Source organism: Microcaecilia unicolor, chromosome 5, assembly GCF_901765095.1.
Source record: "Microcaecilia unicolor chromosome 5, aMicUni1.1, whole genome shotgun sequence".
NCBI lineage: Eukaryota > Metazoa > Chordata > Amphibia > Gymnophiona > Siphonopidae > Microcaecilia > Microcaecilia unicolor.
The window spans coordinates 308,316,011-308,330,685 of record NC_044035.1 but is presented as its reverse complement, the minus strand read 5'-3'; the positions used below and the strand labels follow the sequence as shown (position 1 = coordinate 308,330,685).

Sequence of the window (14,675 nt, the reverse complement as noted above, 5' to 3'; positions counted from 1 at the left end):
TTTTTCCAACATAACAAAACTGCATAAAGGGAAAGGCTTGGATGTTTAAGAGAGGGTCAGCAGTGTAAAAGAAAAGCAGTAACACTAATAACTTGGTCTTACAAACAGTACAAAATATGTTTTCAGATCCACAATGAAACACAAAGCAGTTTTAATTTACATTGAACTGTCTTTTGCGCAAACTGAAATCAGTTTTAGACATAACCATACCCTTTGTACATGGAATGAAATACCACATGCCATAGGCGCCGACTCCGTGGGTGATGTGGGTGCTCAAGCACTCCCAATAATTTGGCAGTGGCACGTGACGTGACCGCTCCCTCCCTGCACCGTCCGTCCCGACTCCTTTCCCTGCTGCACCGCTGTGCTGTCCGTCCGTCCGCCCATTCGCTCCGCCTCCTACCTGGCTGTTTCAATGTTCCGGACTGACTCTCTCTCCGTGTGCAGAAGACACTGCCTTCACTGTCGCCGTCGGAAGCTTTCCCTCTGGCTCTGCTCTGTTCACTTTCCGGCATCATGCTGCAACAGAGAGGTAGAGCACAGAGAAGCTTCCGGTCCCGTAGCGGAGCCACTGTCGCCGAAGAAGCCCGAACTGGTGAGGTGGGCCGGTGGCGCCGCGCGTGAGTGCATCATGTCCTCGGTCCTCCTGTCCTGTCCCATCCTGACCCTCCCGAGTCCCGGGCGGGCTCCCGCTCCAGTCCCTGCATGCTCCCTGCCATGGCCTGCTCTGCACAGCTTCATTATTTCAACTTCCGGGCCCATGTGTGCAGCAGTTTCCTGTAGCGCGTAGGCGGGAATCGCGGGATGCTGCAGGCAGCGGAGGGAGAGCTCGAGAGCGCGAAGGCAGCTATGTGGTGTGTTTACCGGCGGCTCGGATCACATTGATTGAAGGGCAGAGACTGAGAGTGAGCCAGAGAGGACGAGGTACAAAAGTGGTCATTATGTGATCAAGTTTGACTTAACAACTGAAGGAAATAGAACAAAAATAAAACCACCTAAAAAGGAACAGCTGCAAAAGGTTAGGAGTTTATACCAGTTTTCAATATTGTTTAAAAATATCATCTTGGAAGCCCAGGCCCAAAATATCAGTGCATTGAAAAAGGCTGATGGAAGGCCAAATGGTTGCTGGGATGGATAATAGATGAGGTGAAAGGGTATATTATAGCCAAAAAGAATATTTTTCAAACAATAGAAAGTTGACCCAAATGAAAACAAAAAAATAGAAAAAGCATTGCTAAGGCAATCAAAAAGTGAATTCAAAAAGAAGCTTGCCCCAGAGCTAAAAACTAATGGGAAGAAAAAAAAACTGTCCCAGACACATTCAGGGCAATTATAAAAATGAGTGTGTGTCGTTATGCACATCTTGCACGTTTAAGTGGTGCTTTAAAGGGTACTTTTGTGTGCAATTTTATGAGACAGCACTTAAGGGGCCCTTTTACTAAACAGCAGTAGAGCTAACGCGTGGGTACTGCGTGCCAAATCATCACTACTGCTGGGGTAGTGCAGGTGCCTGTTGTAATTCTGAAGTTGGAGGGGGAGTGGGGGATGGGGGGAGAGAGAGGGGGGAAGGGGAGAGAGAGGGGGGAGGGGGGAATGCAGCACCTGTAAAAGTAAATAAATAAATAAATTTTCAGCACCCCCAATCATTTTGAAAAGTTGGCTCCTATGCCACATGCTATAGGTTACTTTCATTCCTGTTCTAAGCTAGGAACCCAGTACTGTACAGGGTAGTTAATGTGGGATTGTGTGATATTTTGTTTCAGAGTCCTAAAACATTTTCTACAGTAGCAAATTTAGGGGTCCTTTTACTAAGTTGTAGTAAGCACTAATGTGTGCTTACCACAGGTTAAAAAGCACCACCGCAGGGTGCGCTCAGGTGTCCTGCAGTAGTTTTGGGATCGATGTATTATAAGCAAAATACAAATTAAAAGAATAAATCATGAGGCCAATTTTGAAAGCAATCCAGCTGCATTAAAATGGATCAACGCCCCTAGATTGTCCTCTCTGGCAACTGACCTCTTCTGCCTAGCCCGGTGTACCCATGGGCTTCCACAACATGCACCGTTATAGCCAGAATGCAAGAAGTCATTCTCCAGAGATATGGCTAGGGCTGGGAGGAAAAATAAGGACACATGCACATTTTCAGAAGTACATGCGTTATTTTTCCCCCTTTTGGCTACTCACACAAAAGAGCATCTGTATAGTAAACAAGGAGAATTTAGGTCTTGCCTGGTAATTTTCTTTCCATTAATCCTTCCCACTATTCCAGAACCTGTGGGATAGTTGTGTCCATCAACCAGCAGGTGAAGATAAAGAACTGAAAACTGAGTTGAGACATATCTTTCTTGGCATCCAGCTCATCAATATTTACATAGACAAGCAGTAAGGAGAAACAAACACAACAACTTTAAACAACTTGCTAACCTAACACTAACCAGACAAGCAAACATGTGTGGACCTCTGTCATCTCTGGACAACTTGTATTGAACAACATATATGCAGAAAGCAACATGCAAGGTGACATGCACCGACTAAACATCTCAGAAACCTTAGGCTGGCTTCTGGAATAGTGGGAAGGACTAATGGAAAGAAAATTATCAGCTAAGACCTAATTTCTCCTTCCCATTACATAGCTTCCCACTATTCCAGAACCTGTGGGATGTTTAAAAGCAATCCCTAGAGTGGATGGGATCCTGGTGCCACCGCCCTGAGGACTAAAGCCCCAAAACTGGCTTCTGATTATGCCACAACTTCCACCCTGTAGTACTTGGCAAAGGTATGCAGCATCAACCACGTTGCCACCTTGCAAATATCCACCAGAGCCAATAAGGTAGTCTCCACCTAGAATATCGCTGTACGCCTCAAAGAATGAGCCTGCAAGGCCTGAGGAGCCTGTTCCTCCAAGCAAATAAGCCCATGCAATAAGCTCCTTCAGCCATCTAGCAATTGTGGGCTTGAAAGCCATGAGGCCAAGCCTCTGCTTACCAAAAAGCACAAACAGTCTGTCCAACTAGCAAAACTACTTTGTGACTTCCAGATATCTGAGGACTCTAAGCACATCGAGAAGCTTCAAGGAAGAATACTGAGACTCTTAATTCTCTCTGCAAAAGGATAGATGCGCTTCAGATTGATTGAGATGAAATGCTGATACCACTTTCAGAAGAAAGGAAGGAACCATGCACAAGGAGACCCCTAGCTCCAAAAAGCAGATAAAGGGATCTCAACAAGAGAAAGCCTGAAGCTCTGAAACCCTAATTGCCAATGAAACAACCACCAAGAACACTATCATTAGCATAAGATCTTTCAAAGTGTGGCTCAAAAGGAGGCTTCTGAAGAGCCCCGAGAGCTAAATTAAGGTTCCACTCTGGACACGGCGTACAAAAGGGAGGCTTCAAGCGGCCCACTCCCCACAAGAATCAAATGATATCCAGGTGAGCTGCAAGAGACATCTTCTGTAGTCAGCTCCTAAAACAGGCCAAAGCCGCAATCCGAACTTTTAGGGAACCCAACACCAATCATTTCTGAAGATCTGCCTGGAGAAATGCTAGGATATGGAGCATTTTCAAGCCTAAAGCAAGGTAGCAATGACCAAATCAGAATAACATTTTCATTTCAACCGAGCCCTTTCAATGGCCAAGCCATGACCAAAGGGGCACGAATCCTCCATGAGCACTGAACCTTTTTTCAAGTAGGCCGTGTACCTGCAGAAAACAGAAAGGATCCCCATCCAGCAGCTGAATTACGTCTACACACCACGGCCTCCTTGGCCAATCCAGGGCTACAAGAATTATTTGACCCTGACGCAATGAGATCCATTTCAACATGTGGCCTACCATGGGCTAAGGAGGGAAGACATACAGTAGATGTGTCTCTGGCCAAGGATGCAGTAGGGCATCAATACCCATCAAGCCCAGTTCTTTCAAGCGACTGAAGAACTTGGGCACTTTGAAATTCGTTTCTGTCGCCATCAAGTACAAAAACGGAGAACCCCATTAGTCAACTATCAGCTGAAAACCCTGGCTGGATAGTTCACATTCTCCCAGGTCGGAATGCCTGCTGAGAAAGTCCACCTCCATTTTCAAGGACCCAGAGATGTGAGCTGCCGACAAGCACAGAAGATATTTCTCTGCCCAACTCCACCTTGCTTGTTGATATAAGCCACTGCCATCACATTGTCATAGAAAATGTGGATGGTGTCCCTGCCAGAAAGGGAGCAAAGTCACATGAATCATTTCACACTACCCTGAGCTCCAAGCGATTTATCGACTATTGAGACTTCTGTTCTGTGCAGGTGCCCTGTGCCAGATGGAACTTGAAATGAACTCCCCAATCTGACTTGCTGACGTTCATTATCACCACCTCCCATTGAGTTACCGGAAATGGAGCTCCAAAAGTCAAATTCCTGAGTGACAACCACCACTGCATACTCTGTCTGGCAACCAGTGTCCAAGGAAGATGAAGTTCATACTTCTGTGACACCAGAGACCAGCGGCTGAGGAGACTCCTGTAATGGCCACATTTGTTTTTTTTGAGAGGGGGGGGATTTTTGCTCACACCTTTTTCAGTAGTAGCTCAAGGTGAGTTACATTCGGGTACACTAGGTATTTCCCAAGCCCTTGCCCATGGAACCACTTCCATTGCCTCTGTCAATTACCCCAGAACCTGGACATAGTCCCAGATTATGGCCTGCCGTGACTGAGGAGAAGACGAATCTGTTGACTCAGCTTTTACCTCCTGCATTCCATCAAGAAGATCCTTTCCCTTATTATGTCAAATAGAATGCCCAGATACTCCAGTGTCTGAAATGCTCTTCTCGAAATTGCTCACCCAATCCAATGACTGCAGAAGACAGACAACTTTGTCCGTCACCGCCACACTATCCGAATAGGATGACGCACGAATGAACCATCAAGATATGGGTGAACTCTGGTTCCCTGGTGTTGAAGAAAGGCCACCACAACTACCATAACCTTAGTAAATGTTCTCGGTGCCATGGCAAGACCCAAGGGCAAAGCCCTGAACTGGAAGTGACGGCCCCAGCACCACAAAATGTAGAAACCTCTGATGTAGTGGCCATATAGGTATATGCAAGAACACTTCTTGAGAGATTGAAGGTGGTGAGAAATTCTCCGACTTGAACCATTTTTAAAAACATATTTTCTGGAGAGGATGTGTCATGGGCAGAGAATGGGCATTTCCATGTTATCCAGCTAACATGTTTGATATTAGATAATGCAGGTTAAGGTGGGGCACTTAGCGCATTAATTTTTGTGGATACCATGCACTAATGGGAACATTAATGCACAACCTGCAAAAAAAAAAAAGGAAAAGAAAAAGCTCTAAAAAATGTCTGGACTTAGAGCACAGGAAAGTCCCATGTTAAAAAACGTTAAGCCCAAAGTTTAGCGTGTTTTAGTAAGAGGGCCCCTAAATGCAATACTAAATCTTGGAGGGGCAGGGGCTACAAATAATGTTATTTCACTGGCTTTAGAATTGGCAGCAAAGGCATGTAGACTGGGAAGGTATGCCCTTGAATAGATTACCTTCAGAAGATAGCCTTTTACTGACCTATATAACCATGAGACTAATTCCGGAGGTGATTCAAAAGGCCTCAAACCCTCTGATTAAAAGATGCCAGTCCAAGCCCTCCTAGCCATTCGTATTCCCACTTTGTAAAGAACAGAACCAATCAGCATGCAAATTCTCATAATGTAAGAACTGCTTTCTGGGCCAGGAATATTAACAGATCCCTTAGAGATTTGGTTTTAAGATCAAACAGTATAAGCTAGTTCAAAGCAATTAAGCAAAACCCCACCTCCCAGGGCCAGCGTTAGCAGGGTGCAAACAGGGCAACAGCCCTGAGGTCCCAGGCAACAGGAGCCCCAAGCACCGAAGCTGAAGGAGATACTGGGGACTAGACCAAAAATACTGTATGTTTAACACTGGCCCTGACACCCTAAGTCCGTTTATAAAAGTTCCTTATGCTGAAAACATGGACACACAGCTCCCTGAAGCCAGGGCACCACAGGATCATCTTATTCTTAGACAGACAAGCATATTACTTATCTTCTCAGGCAAACCTACAAAGCTGGTCAAATTCATCAGTACCCAGTGAATATCACAAAAATGAGCACATATTCAGGTCCCCTACACAGTATAAACTAACGCCATGTGATTTTTCTTAAATCATTCTATTTACTGGTGGTACTCTGTAAGAGAAAATCACAATCCTGGTAGCTGTACTGACACTGAGCATGAAAAAACAAAGAGAGACCCAACCTTATATGATCAATATCAATCGCTTATTCTCTTAGTTTAAATACACACACAACACTTAAGCACTGATAAAGCCTAAAAGGTGGCGTGGAAAGACAAGTAAAGAGCATGCAATACCAAATACACATTGCTAAGTATATATTTATAAGCCATGGGAACGACGGCATCATCCAGAGAAGTGTTGCTAATTGCAGCTAACAGCAGACAGAGATCTTAATAACACTGAACAGCAGCAGCAACTTTGCCTCACACTGGTATTCAGTCCCCTCCTCAAATCAGTGAACATTACTAATTGGGAATAAGTATGCTAGGCTACAGTCTTGAGAAGCAAAGTGTGTCTGGGTGCTCCTGTGTACAGAAGGTGGGTAGGCAGGGAAAGGAATCCTCTTCGTAGGCTCATTAAGCAGGCTTGGCCGTCTCTGCTCATTTACCCCAACCTCAACCTGATTCCTGAGCAGGAGTAAATAGAGGAATCAGTGAGGGGCCTGTGGGCCAGTAAACACTCATAGGCCCCATGGTGGCCTCAGTCCCTAGTAACATAAGAAATGATGGCAGAAAAAGACCAAATCACCCCATCCATGTTTATGTTTTTTCACTACTTATAAGTACATAAGCACCGCCATACTGGGAAAAGACCAAGGGTCCATCAAGCCCAGCATCCTGTCTCCGACAGCGGCCAATCTAGGCTTCAAGAACCAGGCAACCCCCCCCCCCCCCAAAAAAAAAAAAAAAAAAAAAATTTAATAATGTTCAATGGACTTTTCCCTTACTAGGCCATCCTTCAACACAAGTATCAGAGTGTTAATACATAAGTACATAAGTATTGCCATACTGGGAAAGACCAAAGGTCCATCAAGCCCAGCATCCTGTTTCCAACAGTGGCCAATCCAGGTCACAACTACCTGGCAAGATCCCCAAAAGTACAAAACATTTTATACTGCTTATCCCACAAATGGTGGATTTTCCCCAAGTCCATTTAATAATGGTCTATGGACTTTTCCTTTAGGAAGCTATCCAAACCTTTTTTAAATGCCGCTAAGCTAACTGTCTTTACCAAATTCTCTGGCAACAAATTCCAGAGTGTAATTACACATTGAGTGAAGAAAAATTTTATCTGATTCGTTTTAAATTTAGTACATTGTAGCTTCATTGCATGCACCCTAATCCTAGTATTTTTGGAAAGTGTAAACAGACGTTTCACATCTACCTGTTCAACTACACTCATTATTTTATAGACCTCTATCATATCTCCTCTCAGCTGCCTTCTCTCCAAGCTGAAGAGCCCTAGCCGCTTTAGCCTTTCCTCACTGGGAAGTCGTCCCATCCCCTTTATCATTTTCGTCGCCCTTCTCTGTACCTTTTCTAATTCCACTATATCTTTTTTGAGATGCGGCGACCAGAATTGAACACAATATTCGAGGTGCGGTCGCACCATGGAGCAATACAAAGGCATTATAACATCCTCATTTTTGTTTTCCATTCATTTTCCTAATAATACCTAACATTCAATTTGCTCTCTTAGCCGCAGCAGCACACTGAGCAGAAGGTTTCAATGTATCTTCAATGACGACACCTAGATCTCTCTCTTAGTCTGTGACTCCTAACGTGGAACCTTGCATGATGTAGCTATAATTCGGGTTCCTCTTTCCCACATGCATCACTTTGCACTTGCTCACAGTAAACGTCATCTGCCATTTAGACGCCCAGTCTCCCAGTCTCGAAAGGTCCTCTTGTAAGTTTTCATAATCCTCCCGCGATTTAACGACTTTCAATAACTTTGTGTCATCAGCAAATTTAATTACCTCACTAGTTACTCCCATCTCTAGGTCATTTATAAATATGTTAAAAAGCAGCGGTCCCAGCACAGACCCCTCGGGAACCCCACTAACTACCCTTCTCCATTGAGAATACTGATAATTTAACCCTACTCTCTGTTTTCTATCTTTTAACCAGTTTTTAATCCACAATAGAACACTATCTCCTATCCCATAACTCTCCAATTTCCTCTGGAGTCTTTCAAGAGGTACTTTGTCAAACGCCTTCTGAAAATCCAGATACACAATATCAACTGGCTCACCTTTATCCACATGTTTGTTCATCCCTTCAAAGAAATGTAGTAGATTGGTGAGGCAAGATTTCCCTTCACTAAATCCATGTTCACTTTGTCTCATTAATCCAAGTGTTCATCAGGAACGTCTTTGTTTTTTCGATTATGGGTCAAAGATGTTCAAGTGTTAGGTACGCCCAAGTCCCGCCTTCAATACGCCACCGACACGCCCCCTTAAAATTTGGCCGTCTTTGCGACGGACTGCAGTTGGAGACGTCCAAAATCGGGTTTCGATTATACCGATTTGTACATCTCTGGGAGATGGACGCCCATCTTCTGATTTATGCTGGGGCAGTGGGCTGAGAACTGGGGAAGACCAGTTCAAATCCCACTGCAGCTTCTTGTGATCTTGGGCAAGCCACTCAACCCTCCTTTGCCTCAGGTACAAACAGATTGTGAGTCTTCCAGGTACAGAGAAATACCTACTGTACCAGAATGTAACTTGCCTTGAGCTACAACTGAAAAATCAAAGCAAAACCGAGTCCAGGAAACAATCTAGCAATGTCAAGGAAATGATGAGACCACCTTGGTGACCCATCAATGCTGAAGCCAAAGTAAGGGTGAGGCACTACTCTGTAATCCATACAGCACCAGATTTACTAGTATTAAGATGTAGTTTATTCTCTATAATCCATTTGCACATAGCAGATAACAATCATTCGGGAATGTAAGGTCAAGCTATTTCATGATCTACAAAATGAACTAACTGATCATCATCCGCAAAATTATAACAACTTATACCCATACATTTAATCAGTTTAGCAAGAGAACTAAAAAATATAGTTGGCCCAATTTCAGTAATTTTGGATAGATGAATATATGTCCCCTGATATTCAAAAGCATTTAACTGGTCAGGATCGGCACCTGGATGGTTAAATGTCCCATAACCAGCTATCTGGAGATATTTAGCGGGGGATAGCTGGCTAACCTGCTGAATATTGCCAGTTAGTGGCTAGCGGATAACTGGTTATATCAGCTGATATAACTGGCTATCCACCGATTTTTCAGCCCAAGTTTAGCGGCCAAATATGGCTGCTTGAAAACATGGGGTATCTTTGGCCAGTTTCAAGATAACTGGCTAAATCTGACTATCTACTTAGCTGATTATGTTGAAACCGGCCCCACATTGAATATCCAGCATCACCACGAACCGGGCTAACTCCCACAGTATGAATATCAGCCCCATAGACTTCTATATTCAACTCAACATGCTCCACACTCACCTTCTCTTTTACCTGAACTTTCAATCCCTTTACTACCACTGCACTCCATATCAGTTCCAAGTATGCCTAGAGGCTGTTAAAACACTAGTTTCCAGCACCTCCACTGGTATGCCATTTCAAGTCCTCTCATCTTCTTTGATTTTTACAAGACCAATGCTAAATTCAGCATCCAAACCCCTTTCCATGTCCTATTACTAAGTTTTCTAATCATTCATAAAGCCATTGTTCAACACTTCCAGCTTCCCCATACTCAATGCAGTTTTGGTTTTAACCAGGGGTATAACCAGCAGTCCATTTCTGGAGGGGCCACCCATTCCCTCTCTGCTCCCCCCCCCCCCCTAAAATGTTTATCTTTGCTGGCAGGGATGCTCAAACTCCGCTAGCCGAAGAGCTTCATGGTCCAAACCTCCCCCTGAGTGAATACGTTGGCAGCATGCTTTCTAGCCACCAATGCTGGCACTCCTCGTGCATGCTAGGGTTTGTGTCAGCGGCTGGAAAGCATACCGCTGACTTCTTCACACAGGGGGAGGTTCAGACCATGAAGCTCTTGGGCATACCTGCCAGTCTTTCAGGGTACTACAGTTTGGGGAGAACCTAAGCCCACAGTGGAGAGACCAAGCCCCAAAGGCTCCCTTCTGCGGCCATCCCCTCCCCTCCCCGTGGCTAATCTAGATTGCCTCAATGCCTTCTTGGTTGTCCAATGCAGCCGTATCACTACTGCTAGGGTTGTAACCGCCATTCCACACAGGTTAACCCATAGGGCTGTGCAAGCCAAAAAAAATCTGTTTTGTTCAGTTTCCCATGTTGTTTATTAGATTTTTAATTTAATTTGGGTATTATTTAACTATTTTTGTTTTGGAGGCAATGTCAATAATTTGTATTGTACAAAAAGAGGTGAAGCTCCACACTAGATAAATACAGACAAAAGAGGATCCAAAATATGGTAAACAACCCAAAGAAGATAATTCTAATGTCCTTTATTAGGTCATATAATGCCCAACACAGACATATTTTGAAAACATCTTCATCAGGGGTATTAGTGTAAAGAACAGAAAAACATAAATATAAGCATAAATATGTACATACATAGAAGAGTATAACATACTAAACCCTTCTTGTGATTTCTTTTAGCAGGGCACTGCTTTTGTAAGAAAATTATATGCCGGTATTATGGATTTCTTTGTAAGGTGTTTTTTAATTTTTTTTTGTTTCGATTGATTTTTATTCAAAACTTTTCATTTTGTATACAATAAAACATCAAAGACACCCATAAACATGGAATATCAACAGAAACAATGTCACATCATCACAAACTATTCAAATCAAATCAAAACAAATCTTGTATACCACTAAAATCCCCTTTTCCGAGTTCAGTACGGTTTAAACCATAGGTGAAACATAGGTTGAATACAATCTGAAAAGTGGAACATAGGTTGAATGCAATCTTATAGGTCACTAGAGAATGTAGAGTAATAGAGGAGAGTCATCTAACAGACCTAAAGACAGTTAAGGGATATAAAAGTAGTGATGGTTGTTATGCAGTAGGCTTTGGAAATAGAAAAGCGTTTAACCTTTTCCGAAAGTTAAGGTAGCTAATCTCTGAACTAACAGCGAGAGGCAGAGAGCTCCATAAAGAAACTCCTAATACATGGATGAGAGAGCCAAAGACTTGTGAAATCGGATTCCTTTATAGAACAGTGATACTAAAATCTGTTGTTCTTTCAGTCTGTTGGATCGAACGATACATAATGATGAGATATTCATCAACGGTTCAGATATGATAGCATGTAAAGTTTGAAAAACTAGGACAAGCAGCTTTAAACTTGATTCCTTCCACTATGGGTAGCCCATGCAGTTTAACAAGATAAGACGAAATGCTAGTATATCATTTTGAAAATTAGCCTTGCCGCTGTGTTCTGTATAATTTGCATTTTTTTCTGATGTTGGGATTTAATACCAAGAAATAAGACATTACAGTGTCCAGACGTGATAGGATCAGCATTTGGACCAACAGTGCAAAGGCTTTTTGATCGAAGCATGACCTGACTAGACGTAGTTGTCTCATTTTAAACAGTGTTTTCTTCCATAATTGGTTAATATGGGATGATTAATGTTATACCTGGTGCTTGCTAACAGAATATTCAATACAAATCCACTAATAGCAAGTAAAATTCTCTGTTAAATGTCTTACTTAAATGAGGAAAAGACTTCAGATACTCGGCTCTAGCGGATATAACTGCCACTTGAACCAGGTCGCTCAGCGTTTACCTTGAAAAGTTTTTTTCTATGAGTAAAACTGCTGGCGAGTATCAGACAGAAAGACTGCACAAAGAGATATCAGGTAGGCAAACAGTTAGACATTGCTTATCCACGGATTTCTTATTCTCTCCAGTAATTTAACGCTGTTTATTTAATTTTTAGGGTGATACAGATGGGTTTAGCTCCTTAGGAAGCGTTCAGCGAAACAGGAGCTCGCTGTTGGGCATACCCACTGACAACATAACTGAACAGCAGCTAAGTACACTCTTATCTAATTTATAACTTGCCAAGAAAAATAAAGGCACTATACCCATTAGAGATTGAGGTTTTTTGACATGAGGATACTCGCCAGCAGTTTTACTCATAGAAAAAAACTTTTCAAGGTAAACGCTGAGCGACCCGGTTCAAGTGGCAGTTATATCCGCTAGAGCCGAGTATCTGAAGTCTTTTCCTTAATTAAGTAAGACACTTAACAGAGAATTTTACTTGCTATTAGTGGATTTGTAGTTAATATGGGATGAAAATGTTAGTGAGGAGTAAAGAAAAACCACTAGCTTCAGATTCATCTGTGAAGGTTCTATCATTTGCCAGTATTATTGAAGTTGGGACCTCAACTCCTTGATTCCTGAACCATAGGATCTTGGTCTTTTAAGTATTCGCACAACCAGGGAAAACTTCTCCCAGGAAGTATTGTATGTTTTTTTTAATTATTATTATTATTATTATATACTGCTACTATAAGGGACTTGAAACAGAAAGGAAGGAGCAGGGCCGCTGGTTCTGTGAGTGTGCACCAACACGCAAGCCTTGCACTGATTTTCTTTGTCTGCCTCTACCTACCACCTCTTCAGGATGTGCACCCAAGAGCAGCCACTCTGTCTCCCGCATCGAGGTCTAGAAGTTGCGCTACCCTGCCTGACAGGTAGTCAAAGGTGTTTACTGGCACAAAACAGCTAATTGTGCCAAACATCTTTCTGGCTGGCAGCCAGGACATGTCAGGAAGAAACCAGCCAGTACAGAGCCAGTAGCTAACCAGCTTAAAGATTCACCCTGCTCTCTGATAACTGGTATCTCCTCATAAGTACATAAGTATTGCCACACTAGGACAGACCAAAGGACCATCAAGCCCAGCATCCTTTTTCCAACAGTGGCCAATCCAGGTCACAAATACCTGGCAAGACCCCCCAAAAGCTCAATACATTTTATGCTGCTTATCCCAGAAATAAGCAGTGGATTTTCCCCAAGTCCATTTTAATAATGGTCTATGGATTTTTCCTTTAGGAAACTGTCCTAATGTTTTTTAAACCCTGCTAAGCTAACCGCCTTTACCACATTCTCTGGCAACAATGCCAGAGTTTAATTACACATTGAGTGAAGAAAACGTTTCTCCGATTCATTTTAAATTTACTACTTTGTAGCTTCATCGCATGCCCCGTAGTCCTAGTATTTTTGGAAAGAGTAAACAAACGATTCACATCTACCCGTTCCACTCCACTCATTATTTTATAGACCTCTATCATATCTCCCCTCAGCCGGGCCCTGCCTCACAAACAGAAGGTTTACTCTTCCAAAGCCTACTATTCTCACCAATTGTATATGCTTCCTGACACCTACAGCAGTAACCACAAAACAGAACTGATGTGCCATGGTACAGCTGTTCAACTCTAATTCTTTGCAGGTTTTATTGAATCAATAGAAGAACTATAAAAGGATAGTGCTGTATATAAGTTTTTGAGACCAGGTACATGATCACCTGAAGAAAGGGTATAAAAGCAATCTCGTAAAACTTGTGTGACACAAAAGGAAAAAAAAAAGATTTCAACATCACAAAACTTTATCCACCTCTCTGTGCAAAATCTTGAAAACATCTTTTTTGTCCCACCCTGACAAACCAGATTCATCCAGTCACACAATTAGAAATATCAGTAACAAATAAAGGGCTGAAAAGGCAGTATCAGGCTCCTCAACACAACATGCCTGAGGAAAGGTCACTGCAATCGGTTCCATATATATATATATATATATATATATATATATATATATATATATATATATATATATATATATATATACATAGGAGCCAACTTTTCAAAATTATTGGGGGTGCTAAGCCCAATGGAAATGACCCCTCCCTGAACACAAACAAGGAATTTTTCTCAATATTGGGGGGGGGGCTCAAGCACCCACAGCATCCACAGCACCCACAGAGTCGGCTCCAATGTATATATATATATATATATGTGTGTGAGTGTGTGTGTGTGTGTACACACACACACACACACACACACATACACATACACACATACACATACACACATCTGGTCAAGGAAAGGGGTTCTATCTCCCCTGGGGAAACCTCAGATCTCTAGAAACAGAGCTCTAAACTGTTAATTTTCAATTCTGAGCAAAACTGCTAGAAAACAGAGACTGACACATGTTTTGACTTATTAAAAACTTATTCAGCAAAAAAAAAACCTTGCCTTTTTTCCTCCCGTTGCCAGCTTCAAATATGTATTATTGCTGTCACCAGGGAACCTCTCTCCCTGCAGTGTTGAAACTGCACTTAGTGAAAGTCCCTTCTCTATGCAACATCTGAAGTGGGCAGCCTAGCTCAGGGAGGAGGCAGGACTTCCTAAAGTGCCACTTCACTGCTGCAAAGAAAAGGTAAAGGCAATAAAGTGCAAGACAAAAGCCTAAAAGGAAAGGAAGAGGAAAACAGAACACAGGGCCAGGGTAGAGGAAATGAAATGGTGTAGACTAGGGGTTCTCAACCCAGTCCTTCAGACACACCTAGCCAGTCAGGTTTTCAG

The 14,675-nt window shown here is 42.7% G+C and overlaps 1 protein-coding gene across 2 annotated transcripts in view; it reads right to left on the bottom strand.

Moving 5' to 3' along the window:
* ZNF423 (zinc finger protein 423) overlaps positions 1-14,675 on the bottom strand; it is a 451,119-nt gene that overhangs the window by 413,517 nt on the left and 22,927 nt on the right. The gene's annotated exons all lie outside the window — the stretch shown is intronic.